General features: G+C 38.5%; 1 pseudogene across 1 annotated transcript in view; it reads right to left on the bottom strand.

Annotated features, from left to right (window-relative positions):
* Positions 1–5,394: 5,394 nt before the first annotated feature.
* The window catches only part of LOC146367520 (scavenger receptor cysteine-rich domain-containing protein DMBT1-like), a 29,737-nt pseudogene continuing 18,281 nt past the window's right edge, over positions 5,395–16,850 (bottom strand). The window contains exons 4-11 of the transcript XR_014797616.1: positions 14,307–14,592; positions 13,380–13,694; positions 11,661–11,984; positions 10,936–11,244; positions 10,541–10,828; positions 6,944–7,276; positions 6,142–6,224; positions 5,395–6,051 (exon numbers count right to left, since the gene is read on the bottom strand). The product of XR_014797616.1 is annotated as a scavenger receptor cysteine-rich domain-containing protein DMBT1-like (transcript). The remainder of the gene's footprint in view (positions 6,052–6,141; positions 6,225–6,943; positions 7,277–10,540; positions 10,829–10,935; positions 11,245–11,660; positions 11,985–13,379; positions 13,695–14,306; positions 14,593–16,850) is intronic.

Raw genomic sequence — 16,850 nt, 5'->3', positions numbered from 1 at the left:
CAAGTCATTTAATTATTAAAAGAAAATAGTAGTTTCAAAACCACAACAACATGCTTTGGCAGGACTGGAAACTACAATAAAGACAAATAAAATTGCAGAATTAATCTGTTTAGAATAATTACATTCAGATAAAACACTGCATGTATCATATAAACAAAAGAGAGGAGAAAAAATATTTAATGCAAAAAATACCAAAACAAAATTTTTTTTGTGGTGGTTGGTGGAATATTTGTCAGTGTGATGTTTTCGTAATGCCTTGAACCATGTACAGTTTATTTTTAAAACATAACACTATTTACAGAAAAATTGACTGACCTGCAGCAGCTGAAGATGCAGACAGATATGAGACTGTTGAAAAGAAAATATAACGTATCATTTTGAAATATAAAGCTGTTCTTGTTTCTAATCTAGATACAATAAACAGAAAACCTTTGAGGAGCTTGAACTGAACACAGATGAGTCCTCTGACAAACTCTGTTAGTATAGCAAAGAAAGAAAATAATTAAGTGATGTAAAGTTCATCTCACCGATGGCCAGATAGAAGAAGTTTCTCTGCTGTGTCCACATGGCTGAGGCTCAAAATGTGTTCCATGTGAAATTAATGAATTAGTATTGTTACCAGTTCTGTAATCCACAACAGTTATAAAAGCTAAAGTGAAGGTTAGTTGTTGATAGTTGCAGTTCTCTGCAGACGTGTGAAGGCTGCTGGTATTTGTTTCACCTGCAGTCTCAAACTGAGGTGATGCTTCGTGCTGTTAAACCACAGTTACACAGATTAGAAGACAATAGATCCTCTGATTGATATTTCTGACACTCTGCTGTAAAACAACCACAGAAACCTCAGTGTGTGATGTAGCTCAGTATATCAAGTATCTTTCCACGCTGAAAACACTTTAATCTGAACCATGCAAATGTGCAGCTCACTTAAAGCCTCTGCAGGAAGTACCTCAGGAGCATCTGTTTCTCTTTTTTCTCTCCCAGTCCCAAACAGAAAACTAGGTTTCCCCAACAATATATTCACAAATAAAACAACAACAACAACAACAATATGAGATGAGATCATTAAATGTCTGGACTGACCCCAAAATTGTATCAAACTTTGTACATTTGATCAAAAACTCATACTGACGTGCTGGTACAAACCAGTGTTGTATGGCGTTATTTTTGCAAATGTTGCATTTTGAGGAGAAAATTATTTTGAGCGAAGAACAGCTTAACACTGTCCAAAATGTAGCTAAATCCAGTGGAGTGGTTTGGTTTAAATTAGATTAAAACAAACAATGGTCTTTAAATGTGTGTATGTATATGTATATATATATATATATATATATATATATATATATATATATATATATATATAAATAATTAAACATACTAACTGAAAATGAGTTTGGCTACATTTTGGACAGTGTTTCCGTAACGCAATAGCTAGTGAGCTGATTGGAGACCAAAACAGCCAATCAGAAGTTTTACATCCAACTCTCTGATTGGTTGGTTTTGTGGCACATTTATAACGGTGTACAGGAAGAGTTGAACGTGCAGGGAGCAGAGATGTTGAGAGCGGAGCGACTCACTGAGAGCAGGTGGCAGATGTCTGTCAGATCACAGAACAGAGATCTGAGCAAGAGCAAATGCCAACAACTGAGCAAGAGGGCTGTTATTGTGTGTGTATATGTATAATAGCAAACAATGAAATACATTACTTGCACGCAGCAATTAATTTTGTTCACTCAAATTAAGCTGTTCTTCACTCAAAATAATTTTCTCATACATCAGTCAAGTCCTTGTAAACTCTCCAGTGTCAGTGGTGACGACAGCTCAGTCTTTGATGACATTACAATAATGAATGCATTTGCGTATATGCATATATTTTTCTTCTCTGTTTCTAAAGACTGGTGAGAAGAAATCCAAAGGCTTGCAGCAGAATTTTCATCAACAAAGATAAAGAGATATACTACGAGGGTAAAGTGCATGAAGAGGAAGTTCACATTTCACACCAGCCTCAGAGGTTTTAACCGCTGAGAGTTTGTTCCTGCCTCAGTGATACTTGTTGGTGAGAGCTGAAAAAAGGTGTCTGAAACCAGTCTTATCAAATGTCTGATCAGATGTTGCAATCCTACTTAAGTACATATTTATGAAAGCACAGCTCTGCTGTGACAAACACTGCTGTTTTACAGACAGATATCTTTTTTTTCTTTTACTTAACTACCAACTTAGTAAGGAACTCATGCTGTGAATATTTCTATTTATCATTTAATTTGATATTTATTTAATTTTATCCACCATTGATTAGAACCAAGGGGTGTTTAAAAAGGGTCACACCCAAATGTGTATCACAAACAGTGAGGAAACAGGCTGAAACACATCCATATCTTTCTGATGCCATGTAATATTAAAAACATACCATACTGCAATTTGAGTTGAGACATTTTCATGAATATTTTCTGGATAATTGTTAGACAAAGATCAGCCTGTGTTTCATGGTCTGGGTGAGTCATAGTAAATTTCCACAGTGCCTGTTCTCTGCCTTTGGGCGGAGCCTTAGCTGCTCCTCCCCAGAGTGCCACCTGAGACTGATTAAGCCATCTGTATTTCTTTTTTATTTTTATTTTTATTTTTTATTTTTGGCTGATGTGATCTAGTTAAAGTTGAATTAGAACTCAGAAATCTTTAAAAACATTGTTACACATGTAGAGTTGACACAGGAAGTTCTTTCTACTTCGTGTTTTCATCTCCTGTGACACAGAAGAGGCAGCACTTGAAAATGTATTTTAATATTTGCCCATAACAGCTGTTAAAACAGCAGACTGACTTATTTATGCTCATTCATTAAAGGTAAAACTGCAGACAGTGCTATTTAGTTCTTCTGTTTGACTCTGTGGTCTCCGTTTGCACTTTGAACTTTAAACTCTCTGGTCTGTGCTGTTTGTTCATTCAGATCAGGAAAAAATCAAATCTGGACAGAACGTCACTCTGACATGTAAATCTCCAAACAACAACGTCATCTTAGCTGTACAGTGGAGCAGAGCTGACCAGGAAGATGAATATGTGCTCTTGTATCGAGACGACCGGTTCAATCCATCCAACCAGCATCCATCTTTTTTTTTTTTTTAAATGTATTTATTTTATTTTATTTTCAGTTGTTATAGATGGGACAGACATGATTGGGGGATAGGACAGGGACAAAGAAGGAATGAAAGAAAGAGAGGGAGAGAAAGACAAAATAGAGGGGAGAAGAGATAGTGAGAAAGGGGGGAAGAAGAAAAACATGAAAAGCAAACAAACAAACAAAAAAGAAAAAACAAACAAACACCTGGATCACCTGTCGAGAGAAGAGAAAAAATTAGCAATCTGTATTTCAGACCAGCGTCCACAGCCAGCCTTCACTAACCCACGTTAGTGTTTGGCCTCATGTCTCTTGCAGCGCTCATTGTTCTGGTACTCACCACTGTGTTCTTGTCTTTCCATTTGTTTCTTGACTCGCATTACAAACTTGCAATAGCTTCGCTTGCCTGGATGCTGGACTCCATTGTACTCCAAATAGCTGATAAAAACTCTTAATCAGTTTTCTCCGGTCTCACTTGGCTGCCTCCCTCCTCTGTTTTGGAATCACGGATCACTACTTCACTGCACTCACCCGGGCCTCATCCTGCTTCCTCCCTCTCGCATGACACCACCTGCAACCAAGTAAGACTGTTCAAACTCAGTCTTTTCCCCAAGGACCAACCTGACTCTGTTTTCCCTCTGTTTCAGTGCCTTTCCACCACCCACTCCCGTACCACTGTTCCCCCTCGCCGAGTCCCATCAAAAACCATTCATGTTCTGGGACAATCTAGTTTAAAGCCCCTAAGCCTATGAACATAGTGCTCCACGTTAGGGCTGGGTATCGTCACGGATTTCTAGAATCGATTCGATCCCAATTCACAAGGTCCAGATTCGATTTGATCCACGATTTCGATTAGATTAGATTTGAATCAGGAAAAGTTTACCTCGGACATTCAGAAATGTCATAATTCTGATAATTTATTAGTACTGACACTTGTGAGACTCTATAAGAGGTGTGAGCATCACACCAGATGCCTTTTGTGTTAATGTAACTGAGAATAAAACACAGAAAAACATGAAGGAGATTTCCCTGTCCTGGCTTTTTATAACAGGTAACGTTAAAAATATTCTGCAGTAGATCCAAAAAACAAAAAAAACAAAAACACGGATCAACTTATAAACATTATCTGATGCTGCTGAAGTGAAGCAGAGCAAAGTAACAGAGGTTTTATTAGAGACAATTTGTCATAATTTTAAAAAGTTTACATTTCTTCTGTATTGAACAGCAGAAATGAGACTTTCTTGTCGGAAGTCAATTAAAAAAAAAGTACAGAGAGAGAGAGCGAGCTCTGCAGGAAGTTTCATTTTTATCATGGAGGAAGCAAAACAGCAAAAGAGGGAATTCATGACGATGTTTATGTGAAGCGTAGTTTTGCTGTTATCAGAGTTGATCTTGAACAGCAGGGGGCGTGGCTTTGCAATTTTATAGCAGTAGCAGTGAGAGAGCTCAGCAGCAGGAAAATACAGGAAGTACAACAAAAGAAATTGTTTGGTAGGAACATGACGTGAGAAATTTCACTGATCCTATAGTGTGTCAGAGTTACTCAGCACAGCCTCCAGCCACATGTTGGATCAGTGATGTCTGATATGCTCTCAGAAATCAGTATATTTTTCTTCATTTCTTTCCTTTGCAGATGGTTGTGGAATGAAAACACCACATATGTCCCACCAGGATTTGTGAGCCACAAGGACGGAGTCAAAGACAGAGCTGATCAAATCTGTCAGGGGTTTTAAGGGTTCCCACTGACGTCCTCCAGCCTGAAGTGTTTAGATCCCAACAAAGTAAAGGGTGGTCAAAGCGGATTTTGTGTTACTGATGGTGAGAGGTGATTTAAAATTTGTCATATCTGTGTATATTTTTCCACCATCAGTCTCAGATAAAATTTGTCCCCCCAAAATGTAAGAATTAAAAAAAGTTGATTTTAGAATAAAATATAAAACAAACATATATTTTTATAAAATCAGAGTGCCAACAACAATACAAAAATTTCCTGCAGGTTACTTTGATGAAAATGAAAGTAATGTAACCAAATTCAGGCCCTTTATTTAGTCTGTTTTTGTCAAACGTTACACAGTCACAACATCTCAAGTTTATTAGCCGTTCATACCGTTATCTCTCTCACTGACTTCCTGTGTCTGCTGTCAGCTCTTGTTGTAAGCTGCATGAATGTGAGACAGCTTCATTTTCCTTATTACAGAACTTGCAAAAGTCTTAAGTCAATTGTTTTCTTTAAACAAACACAGTATATGAGGAAAAAACAGTTTGTACAATTCTAATGTGCATGAAAGTCTCTTAGCCAGCGTTCTTCTAATTTCTTCAGTAGTCTTCAGGAAAACTCCTCCAGGTGTGATGATGATTCAAAGCACAAACACTTTTTACTGCCTTTTGGTTTTTTTCTCTGCCAATATATTGTTATATATATAATAGGATGCTATAATTGCAGGAATTTTTTGTAAGCGGCAGATAATTTGAAAGACTTTCAAAAATATCAGCAAACATAAAAACATGTTAATGTGCAGACTGACACACATTCTGTCTGTTAGCCAAAGATACAGTTTAGTGAGAAGTAAAAAACTTAATGTGTGGAAAACTTTGCTGGCAGAGATGGAGGAAGAAGTAAGAAAGCGAGGACTGGAGAGGATGAAGGATTATTTTCAAACTTAAGTCACAGTCATGCTATGAAGAGTTTATACTGGACAGTAAAGGCGGGTTAAATAGAGTCGCTGCAGTAATGTGTCAGACATTTAAAACATAAACATAATTAAACAATATTTAAACAATTTTAATCTAAATTCCAACAAAAAATTTTAAACTATTGCATTTGTTTCTATGTTTCGATTCAATTCTATTTCTTGGACTTCTTCCTCCTCGGCCTCCACTTCTTCAGCTCCAGAAACATCCGTCTCATCGTTCTCCTTCTTGTCTGATTTCTGCTTTTTGATGACCTGGAGAGACGATACACAATCCACGTTACTGTTCCTACACTTCTCAGCTACCACTCAGTTTCATACATGGTTTTATTTACTCTGATGTACCTTATAGTAGAAATGAAGGGCAATGTTCTCCAAAAGCAGAATCAGTGGCAGGAAAACACATCTCAGCACTGAAATGATTGAATCTGTGGAAAGAGATCAGTCAACATGAGACAAACGTCACTGGTTTTAAAAAACATAAAACAAATTATGTTAAAAACCTCATAAATCATCCATGTTAACAAGAACAGATTATGAAGCAATGGGCTCCCAGTGAATGGCATGTAAAAGTCTCTCCACCCACCCACAATCTTACTACATCACATTAGACACTCCAGACACACATGGTTTAGGAGGCGTGACTCCATCTCGTCAATATGGTGGCCACATTGCATCATTATCAGACTGAACAGCAGCCACTGATGAAGTACCTACAGATAAGTTCGGGAGTCTTTAGTCAACTGATCAAAGGCCTTTGGGAGTGGGGAACCTCAACTCTCTGTGAATGGTAGTCATGGGCTTTGATCAGTCGTTGTTGATCAATTGTCATGACAATTTGCATATTAATGATCAAGAAACTGACCTCCAAGCCCATTGTTCCTTCAGTGGGCTGGTTTCAGCAAATGTGATGTTTATAAGATTGGGGAAACCTGCAGTCAGCTGAGACTGAAGAAGTCACTTGGATGAGTGAGTTAACTTTTCTCCCACTGAAAACACTACATCCAGATGAACAGAATATACTTTTGGGGGATTACTACAGTGATGTTTAACAACATACATTTCAATATGTTGATATTAATCTAGTGATGTATATGTCATTCAAATACTGCTCACAGCAAGTAGAAATGTTTTGCTGTCTGCTTACATATAATGATAATATGAATCGAGGATGCCTCAGGGGAAGTGAACGTTCCTGCTGACAGAGTTATCTCATACACACAGCTGTAGCGACCATCATGTCCAAAGTCAGCTACAGGGAAACTAAAGGAGGCTGAGTTGTTGACAGATGGCTTTGTGTGTTTGGTGCGTTTCATATTGGAGCCATAGAAGATGAGATTGAAAACTCCTCCAGGATAGTTTTCATTATTTGTGCAGGTGAAGACGAAGCTGTAACCGCTGATGATCTCTGAACCATCAGGTACCCTGACCAGTCCTCCATCTGGAGATGTCACAGAGATGCTGGGCTGCTGCAGGAACACTGAGAACAAAAGAAAGAACAAATAACAAAGCTATAGTAAGTAAAACAGGAACCACCTGGTAGCAGGAAGAAACTCTATACCACAGTTGTGATGTGAAGACAATTTACTTTCAGTGTGTGCATGTGACACATAATAGCCCACTAAACACTGGACGTCAGAAGTCCAGATCATGTCTATCTTGGGTCCTTGACCAGTTCTCGATATCTATACGATGTCCAATTTATCGGCCAACGGTGATCAAACTTGGACGTCAGTATGACGTTCAACATTTGAACTTTAGACTGGGTCATTTCTTTGGACATTATGTGACAGTTTTATTCCCAAGCAGAGAATCCCAGAACTCCCTTTCCGCAGCCACCTCCTCCAGCTTGTCTGAGGGAAAACCAAAGCGTTCCCAGGCCAGCCGAGAGATATAATTGCTCGAGCATGTCCTGGCTCTGCCCCGGGGCCTCCCAATAGGACATGCCCGGAACACCTCACCCAGGAGGCGCCCAGGAGGAATCCTTGTCAGGATCCGGCCAGGCACAACCTGAAAAAGGGACATGGGCCCATCTTAATGCAGGCCCACCACCTGGAGGAGGCGCTGTAGGGGTCGGGTGCATTGTGAGCCGGGTTGCGGCCAGAAGTGGAGATCCTGGAGGACCGATGCCCGGCTACCAAGATTGGCAATCAGGATGGATAGCAGAGCTGTACGTTTTAAGCTGCCGGATTTTTGGCTTCACAACCCTCCTTTGTGGTTCATGCACGTCAAAGCTCAGTTTGCTCTTCGTGGCGTTTCAGCCGGCGATGCAATACCATCATGTGGAGGCCTTACCGGATCCACTGTCCACCTGCCGTGTGATGACCCTCCTCCAGGATCCCTCCTACCCAAGGGAAATACACTGCTCTCTGTCACCAGTTAATTCGCGACACCAGTTAATCTGGAACACTGGAACGTCAGGTTGAAACGTGCCATCACTGGTATGTGAACTATCCACTCAACAATGCGCACATTTTGCAAAGTTTCTGTGAGAAGCTGGGACATTTCTGCTCCAAATCCACTGTGCAGCTGCTCACTTTTGTTTTAGCTCAGGAGGCTGCACCATCTTTCAGATCTCTGCTGATCACTCTGCATTCCTTCACATATAACTGTTTCTGTACAGAAAACATACCCTCCACCCTCTTAAAACACAAGACTAAAGAGGCTATACATGTAGAAGCATTATAAAAATGAAACTGAGTCTAAGTTTGTTTCTGAAAAGATGTCCACAATGATCACATTTGGACTATAAATAGCCTGTACATGGAGACAAATCTATGCATTCATCAGAGGTAAAAAACAAAACAAAAAAACACCTGACCAAAATTAGAAGTCCAAAAATGACTTATAAAAGACGTCACTTTGCACAGTGGGAGTGAGTCTCATCTATTATAACAACATGGCTTCATAGTAGAAGAGTCCTGGTGGTGAACTGGCCTTTCTGCATTTCAGACCTTTTTGATGGATCAAATAAAAAGGACATAATAAACAGGAGTCGAGACTGTTGAGCAGCTTGAATCCTCAGTCTGGACAACATTTGTTTCCCGTAAGTCCAGCAGCTGGTCTCCTCAGTTGTTTATGTTCTGTTGTTAAAGTAAGAGTGGATGCAACACAGTGGTAAAGACGACCCTGTCCATGTTTTATGGACATATTGGGTTTTGCCATCAAATTCAAACTGAGTGAATATTTTTTATTTAAATGGTCTCAGTGTAAACATGTGATGTGTTTTCTATGTTTATGAGATTCACAGATCATTGCATTCTGTTTTTATTAACACTTAATCCCACCTTTGTTTGGAACTAAATTCTCTTTAACAATTATCTATTAAAGCTCACTCAGGTCAGACTCCAGTCAGACACAAAATTCATGCATAGATTCATGGTTAGCAGTTATTATAAATAGAATGTGTTTATTCACTTAATGTGTGTGTGCACTCGAAGAGGTGACTGAGGAGTGACTGTTGAGCGTTGGTGGTACTAATTCTTACTCTGGATGGCATTACCTTGGCCTCCAGTAACGCTGTGAGGAACCTTGGAGTCATTTTTGACCAGGACATGTCCTTCAACGCACATAATAAACAAATATGTAAGACTGCTTTCTTCCATTTGCGCAACATCTCTAAAATTAGAAATATCCTGTCTCAGAGTGATGCTGAAAAACTAGTTCATGCATTCATTACTTCCAGGCTGGACGACTGTAATTCATTATTATCAGGATGTCCTAAAAACTTGCTGAAAAGTCTTCAGCTAATCCAAAATGCTGCAGCAAGAGTACTGACAGGGACTAGAACGAGAGAGCATATTTCTCCTGTTTTGGCTTCCCTTCATTGGCTTCCTGTTAAATCCAGAATTGAATTCAAAATCCTGCTCCTCACATACAAGGCCTTAAATAATCAGGCCCCATCTTATATCTTAATTACCTTGTAGTACCATATCACCCTATTAGAGCACTTCGCTCTCACACTGCAGGCCCACTTGTTGTTCCTAGAGTATTTAAAAGTAGAATGGGAGGCAGAGCCTTCAGTTTTCAGGCCCCTCTTCTGTGGAACCAGCTTCCAGTTTGGATTCGAGAGACAGACACTATCTCTACTTTCAAGATTAGGCTTAAAACTTTCCTTTTTGCTAAAGCATATAGTTAGGGCTGGACCAGGTGACCCTGAATCCTCCCTTAGTTATGCTGCAATAGACGTAGGCTGCCGGGGGATTCCCATGATGCATTGAGTTTTTCCTTTCCAGTCACCTTTCTCACTCACTATGTGTTAATAGACCTCTCTGCATCGAATCATATCTGTTATTAACCTCTGTCTCTCTTCCACAGCATGTCTTTATCCTGTTTTCCTTCTCTCACCCCAACCGGTCGCAGCAGATGGCCGCCCCTCCCTGAGCCTGGTTCTGCCGGAGGTTTCTTCCTGTTAAAAGGGAGTTTTTCCTTCCCACTTTCGCCAAAGAGCTTGCTCATAGGGGGTCATATGATTGTTGGGTTTTTCTCTGTATCTATTATTGTGCGATCTACTGTACAATATAAAACGCCTTGAGGCGACTTTTGTTGTGATTTGGCGCTATATAAATAAAATTGAATTGAATTGAATTAACCAATTGATAAATCATTGAAATACATACTTTACTTCTTATATTAATAAATGTTATATTTTCATTATAATAACCTGTAGTGGGTGTAACAAGTAAACACAATATTTTCACTGTCACTTTATGACTGTAATTTAAACAATATTACATTTTATTACCAGTAACAGAGACGTTGACAGAGTCACTTGTGGAGATGCTGGAGTCGTGTGAATATTCACACTGGTACAATCCATCCTTGTCAAAATCTACTTGGAGGATCTTGAATGTAGCAGAGTTGGTGGTTGATGGTTTTGTCTGATTGAATGAGCCTGAAATCTGCCTCAGTGTAAATTCTCCTTGTAGAAGCTGTTGGCTTTGAGGTGATATTGAACAAGTGATGCTGACATCACTTCTCCGGTCAACTTTACCAGCAGGATTCATGAAGATTCTGGGCTTTGGGAGGATCACTGAGGAAAACAGAAATCACAGAGAGACAGCGTGTGTAACAATAATGACAACAGTTTTATCTTGTTATATTTATAATTTTTAGTATTTACAAAAAATCACTTCTCACCTGAGCAGACAATACCAGCATCCTTACTGTGTGTACAGTCATGTGTCCCAAATCCTCTGTGCTGACACTCAGTCAGAGATCTCTCACTTCCTGAACAGTCCACATCATCAAGCCAGATGGATCCACTTCCCTCACCAAAGCCGGCTGATACAGCAGCACTCTGTGCCGTTCCACAGCCGAGCTCTCTGCAAACCACCTCAGCATCATTTATGTCCCAGTTATCATCACAGACTGTTCCCCAAGTGTTGTTGTAAAAGATTTCAACTCTTCCAGAGCACAAAGTGCTTCCAGATAATCTGACTGGCACACCTAGGCACAGTAAACAAACACAATTAATTTCAGAAATTAAAACAGTCCAAACCTGCAATCCTTTGCTCAGTGCACACACCAAACTGATTATGAATTATAAAAAACATACTGACGGGACAGATACAATGAATTGCTTCATGCTAACACTGTTCAGCATTCATTTAGTATGAATCACAATGAGGACTGTGCATGCAGTATGTTCATATCTGAAGTTAAATTAAAAAAAGAAAAAAAAAAACTTTCAACTGGGAAGTGACAAATCCAATAGTGTCAATTGAAATATACCTCATGGATCCCACATAAATACAGAGGTAGATATACATAGACCACATGAAACAATGGCTCAAATCTAAAACTGTACAAATATTGTAACCTTAATTATTACATATTTGCCTTTAATCAGTAATGTTTCTTACCTGAGCAGACAACACCAGCATCCTTACTGTGTGTACAGTCATGTGTCCCAAATCCTCTGTGCTGACACTCAGTCAGAGATCTCTCACTTCCTGAACAGGACACATCATCCAGCCAGATTTCTCCTGTTCCTTCACCAAAGTGAGCAGACTTAGTGGCATTCAGGGCTGTTCCACAGTTTAACTCTCTGCAGACCACCTCAGCATCATTTGGGTCCCAGCTATCATCACAGACTGTTCCCCAGCTGTTACTGTGATTGATTTCAACTCTTCCAGAGCAACGAGCTGACTCAGATTTATCTGGATTAACTAATCTTATCTGATCACCTAGCAAAAAAAGACAAGATTATACCGTGTTTCTAATTTTTTTTTTCTTATTTTTTATTCATTACAGTCAAAGAAGCAAATAAGGGTGAGTTTGGGTCACTGAAAACAAAAAAGTAGAATATAAATGAGCTTGTGATATAGTTCAACTCTTCCAGAGCAAAGGATGGACCCAGGTAATCTGATGGGTCCACCTGAACACAGAATACATGCATTTTAAATGCAATATTTTTTCTATTTATCATTTACAGCAACTATTTGAACTTCTTTGTGAGACTCATCTGAAGCGCACTCAAACTCACAGTGGAGAAATAAATGGCTGGAGCTCCACACAGGCAGACGCTTTTCTTTTTAAGAATTAGCAGTTTAAAAGGATGATAGAAAAAAACATATTTCTCTGTAGAATACAGCTACATTTATAGGGGGACATTTTATTACTGAATATGGCACAGCATGGCTGTTTAGGTTCTCAATCATCCAGGTTATGGTAATCCAAGGAGTTTGGAAAGAAAAGGCACTGGACTTTTTAAAGTTTCTTGAAGACGTTTCTTCTCTCATTTGAGAAGCTTCTTCAGTTCTAAGTCCAGGAGGCAGATGGTTTGTGTCGTTAGCTGTTCAAGGATGGACATTCACAGTGGACATAGAAGGCTTTTTTCACTCCTCTTTCAAACCATCTGTCTTCTCTGTCCAAAATGTGAAAATTGGCATCCTGAGAGAGTGACATTTATCCTTTAGATGCAGATGTATAGCTGAGTCTTGTCTTGTCGAGGTGCCTCTTCAATGTTGTGCCATGCATTTATGAAGTACCTGTTTGGTTTCTCCAATTTAGAAGTCTGAGCACTGCTAGTTTGGGTTTGAAGTGCAGTTGGATGTTGTGCATAGAGAAGACTCTTCTGAGTCTTCCTGAGTTTCTCTGATCAACCTGCTACATGTTGTTCCGTTTGTCATTCTGTTTCTTCCTAGTTGGTGTTCGACCTTCTTTCCTGTGCATCTTTGCCAGTTTGATGAAAGCCCAATTGGGAAAACCACATATTTTAAGAGCACTGACTGACACCAATGGAAAGGTCCAGAAACTTACACTGGATCCAAAGAATCCAGATGAAACTTGATGTGGTCTCACTCTTCACTTCTTCAAGACTCTTAAGGGACAACTCCCACTAGAACTTAAAAACCTGGGACTCGCCATTATTTGGTCATAGAACAGAAAAAGCTTCTCGATTGAGAGGCAGAACATCTTCAGGAACCTTCCAGTCACTTTTCTTTCCAAGCTAATTAGGTGGCACAGTTTGGTTACTTTAAGAGTTCATTTCCACTGCTCACCCTGAATGTTGATACTAAACACACACTGACAAAACTACTGTGAGTTAATGATAACTCTGTTGATGATTAAAGATGTACCTGAACAGATGACACCAGCATCTTTATTGTGTGTACAGCTGTTTTTCCCAGATCTTCTGTGCTGACACTGGATTATAGATCTTTCATTTCCAGAACAGGACACATCATCAAGCCAGATCGGTCCACTTCCATCACCAAAATGAGCCTCTTTAGGATCTGCTAAAGCTGTCCCACAGTCTAACTGTTTGCAGACCACCTCAGCATCATTTAAGTCCCAGCCATCATCACAGACTGTTCCCCATCTTTTTTGATGGTAGATCTCAACTCTTCCAGAGCAACGAGCTGAACCAGAACCAGTTAATTTGATCCTTGCATCTAAACACAAAAAAGAAGGAACATCCACTTTAAACAGAATACACAGTATTTTTTAATTATATCAAATGTACTCAAGCACACAATTAATGATGCAAATGACAAAAGCTGCACATAATCCAACTTTAGTTTTTCAGACAAATCTATTGGAAGGTTTAAAGTACGATTTATCTTTGAATTACAGCTGCATTCATAGTAGAACATGTTAGTACTTAATGCTACACAGTATGGTTATTGCAACTAATCAGTTGGTGCTCACCATGAATTTTAGTTCAAAAACTCACTGACAAATGAATAATAATGATGAAGTTGTAGAAGAAAAGAACAAAAATGTTTGATTACATTTGGTATTGTCAAGACCAGAGGTCCCCAATCCCAGTCCACGAGGGCCGGTGTCCCTGCAAGTTTTAGATGTGTCCTTGATCCATCACAGCTGATTTAAATGGATAAATTACCTTCTCAACATGTCTTGAAGTTCTCCAGAGGCCTGGTAATGAACTAATCATGTGATTCAGGTGTGTTGACCCAGGGTGAGATCTAAAACCTGCAGAGACACCAGCCCTCGTGGACTGGGATTGGGGACCCCTGGTCTAGACGGTCTTGAATGTATCTCACCTGAACAGATGACACCAGCGTCCTTTTGGTGTGTACAGTCGTGTGTCCCAAATCCTTTGTGCCGACACTTAGTTAGAGATCTCTCACTTCCTGAACAGGACACATCATCCAGCCAGATTTCTCCTGTTCCTTCACCAAAGTGAGATGATTGAGGAGCACTCAGTGCTTTCCCACAGTCTAATTCTCTGCAAACCACCTCAGCATCATTAAGGTCCCAGCCATCATCACAGACTGTTCCCCATCTGTTGTTGTAGGATATTTCAACTCTTCCAGAGCAAAGACCAGACTGATGCCCAGCTAATCTGATTTCTAAGCACAAAAGGTATAAAGCATATAAGCAGTTATGATTGTAATCTTTAGTGCTGTTTCATGAAGGCAAATACTCCATCACCTGTGTCAGATACATTTGTCTGAAAAAAATCAGTAATTTGAAAAAAATAATAAAATAATAAAATACAGGAGAACAGTGAAGAAATAAAACAAGAAGTAACAAAAAGCCAGTGGAAACCAGTGGGCATGGCACAAACTGTACCACAACAGCATTTTTCACAAAGCTGTTGGTATTTTTACAGAGAGTGAGAAGTTTCAAGTTTAAAACCTCTGATGCTCACTCAAACATACAAAGTAACTAATAATAGCCACATATAATCACATGCCAGCTTTTTAAAGAAAGTTATCATCGGTGTTACAGCATGTTATGTATCAGATATATTTCTCTGTGGATTACAGCTTGTTCAGATTACACAGAACAAGATGTTGGAAAGCATTAAAACATGTTAAAAACACAACAGCCTTAATAAACGCAGAGTAGTTTAGACCCAAAAGCAGGTTTCATACGTCATCACTTCACAACCGAATTAGGCTTTCTTGTCGGATTCCATTAAAAAAAAAAAAAAAACAGCAGGCGACAGTACTGTACACAATGGTAAACTGATGCGCAATAAGCACGTGAATAATGCAGAAAACAGAAATTTGAGATGGGAAACTGTTCTTGAAGTAAAATAAGAGAGAAAAAGAACTTTGCAGGAAGTGTGATTTTTATCGTGGTGGAAGCAAAAAGGCAAAGGTAAGAGGGAATTCATGACAATATTTATCAAATGTGAAGCGTAGTTTTGATCTTCTTTTGCTGCTGGTTCAGTAAATTTTGGACAAAACCTGCAGCATCAGGATCTGTGAGCTGTCGGCTTTCAGCCCCGACCGCATGTCCATGCAAGTGCTGACAGGTGAGAAAGCTGACATGTCACAGATTCTGATGTGTCGGGTCCTTTGTGTTTAGGTCTTTGCGTGGAATCGTTAACCTGCTCTCAATTGTTATTTTAGCTGTTTGTTGGTTGTTGGAATGAAAGCTTTAACCTGAGATTCTGGTGTTTCTTGCAAAATACATATATATATATATATATATATATATATATATATATATATATTTAATAATCGATTCAGGATTTAATGAATCGATATCGCATTATTCAAGCTAAAATCGATTTTAATCTGAAATTGATAACTGAAACCCACAACTAATGCATGTGGCAAAAATGTTATAAATAAGCAAATTCAACTAGAAAAAGAAAAAAAAGAAGACAATAAAAAAAATAGAAAAAAATATAACAAAAAGAATGTAAAACAGCCGCAGTGCGCAGCATTCATATTTCACGAAGAAAAATGTCTTTGAGCTTTAAAAAGAAAACTAAATTACTGGCAACATAATCTAAATGTTACAGAAACTATTTTAAAACTTAATTATTTCAAAATCCTTGATTTATTAAAAATATGATTTTTAACTCAATGTAAAAAGAGATTGAATAGCTGTAGACTGCATTGCCTGAAACCTTCAAAATAAGATGCTCTCTGAAATGTAGCAATAAGTTTAATTTCAACACTATTAAAACATGATTCATGATAGAAGCTTGTAAAAAAAAAACAGGGCAGTCATTATTCTGCAATGTGATGGTGCTAAAATAGGACCTAAATGACTTGCAAACAGATAAATATGGCCTAATATTATAAACCAAATAAATGTGCTACAATTGTTTTACATTTTACTTTTCCAGTTGACATGGATAATCCTGAAAAGAGTTATTGTAGTAAGTTTAAGTTTTCATTAAATGTTTTTTATATTTGATTTTCATGCTAAGTAAAAAATATTTATATGTACATACAAACAATAATAATACGGAATAATATGGTCACACACTGCTGCTGTACAACGAATCTAGTGCAGAGTTCGTTTTTTTCCTATGAGTTCTGATCCAAACAAAGTTTCTTAGTTTATAATTATTTCATCTACATTAAAATGCAAAATGCTGCTTTTAAAACAATCCTTCATTCCTTGAACATAAACATAAACACACACATAAACACACACACACACACACACACACACACACACACACACACACACACACATATATATATATATAGGTTAATGTGTACCCATTAAAACAAATTTTCAAATGTTCATTTGTACTGTTGGTTTATATTTTAAACAATTCATTCACTTATTCAAAGAAACTAATAAAAGATCTAATCTAATAAAAGAATAGATAA

This window comes from Perissodus microlepis, chromosome 18, assembly GCF_051167445.1.
Source record: "Perissodus microlepis isolate ML-2025 ecotype Zambia chromosome 18, ASM5116744v1, whole genome shotgun sequence".
NCBI classification, from domain to species: domain Eukaryota; kingdom Metazoa; phylum Chordata; class Actinopteri; order Cichliformes; family Cichlidae; genus Perissodus; species Perissodus microlepis.
This window is presented reverse-complemented; position numbering and strand designations above follow the sequence as displayed.